Here is a 1,549-nt window from a genome sequence, read left to right on the forward strand (position 1 = left end):
TTCTTAGTTGATGCAATTTTTATCCCATACATTTTTGCTGACCAAACAACCCGTTTGCCTGTCTAATCTGCTTGCCTCATTTCCCTCGCTCGTTTACTCGCCTCGCTCGTCTGCTGCTGCAAATGAGTGCCTCGCTCGCAACGCCCCTCTCGCGAGGGCAGAGCTAATGAGGCCCTCGTTTGCTTGCCGCTCTACTCTTGCGCCGCCCTCGTTTGCTTACTCGCTCGCTGGCTACTCATCGCGTGCGCTCGTACCTAACGAGTGCTCATTTGCAAACAGCCTCGCGTGTTCCTCGTGAGTTGCGCTAACTCAGAGCAAACTAACGAGCGAGCGAGGGGCCAAAATGAGGCAAATCCGAACCCTGGTTGCAGCATCTGGATTTTTCGTTTTTCGTAGCGTAGCTACGAATTACGAATTACGAAAATTCGGGTTCTAGAATAAGGGAGAGGGAGTAGGGGTGTAAGAGTATACACAAATAGTATGAAAGTTGTTAGAACTTGGAAAGATAGCGGTGGCTGAAATTAAAAGTGTTACACCATGTTACAGTTTTGCTCGTCACTGTATATTTCTTTAGCATTAATCATGTAATTTTTTCAAAAAAGGTCATTTTATGAAAATAAAGAAATCTAACAAAATAACTTTCAACACTAAATGTCTTGGCCCCGACCCCTAAAAGTGGGTATATTTGAAAAGCGGGATGCCCAGCTTTCCAATGGCAAAGTCAAAATTTGTCGCCCCGGTTATCGTAATCTCCNCGCCCTCGTTTGCTTACTCGCTCGCTGGCTACTCATCGCGTGCGCTCGTACCTAACGAGTGCTCATTTGCAAACAGCCTCGCGTGTTCCTCGTGAGTTGCGCTAACTCAGAGCAAACTAACGAGCGAGCGAGGGGCCAAAATGAGGCAAATCCGAACCCTGGTTGCAGCATCTGGATTTTTCGTTTTTCGTAGTGTAGCTACGAATTACGAATTACGAAAATTCGGGTTCTAGAATAAGGGAGAGGGAGTAGGGGTGTAAAAATAAGAGTATACAACAATAGTATGAAAGTTGTTAGAACTTGGAAAGATAGCGGTGGCTGAAATTAAAAGTGTTACACCATGTTACAGTTTTGCTCGTCACTGTATATTTCTTTAGCATTAATCATGTAATTTTTTCAAAAAAGGTCATTTTATGAAAATAAAGAAATCTAACAAAATAACTTTCAACACTAAATGTCTTGAAAACTAGAAGGCCCCGACCCCTAAAAGTGGGTATATTTGAAAAGCGGGATGCCCAGCTTTCCAATGGCAAAGTCAAAATTTGTCGCCCCGGTTATCGTAATCTCCCCCGCCTACGCAAAAAGGTGCTCTCTGTAAAGGTGTTCAGCCCCTCTTCTTTGGCAATGCAGAAAGGATAATTATACTTAGTTTGGGTTATCTTATTTCATTAAACGAGCAATTCTCGTATATATATATATATGTATATATATATAAATATCCATAGGGTTCTCGGAAACGGCTCTAACGATTTTGATGAAATTTTATACACCGATAATGTTTTGGATTTTAAGGT

The sequence above is a fragment of the Rhagoletis zephyria genome, unplaced genomic scaffold, assembly GCF_001687245.7.
Source record: "Rhagoletis zephyria isolate East Lansing unplaced genomic scaffold, Rhagoletis_zephyria_1.1 Rzeph_scaffold_02705, whole genome shotgun sequence".
In the NCBI taxonomy this organism is placed as follows: domain Eukaryota; kingdom Metazoa; phylum Arthropoda; class Insecta; order Diptera; family Tephritidae; genus Rhagoletis; species Rhagoletis zephyria.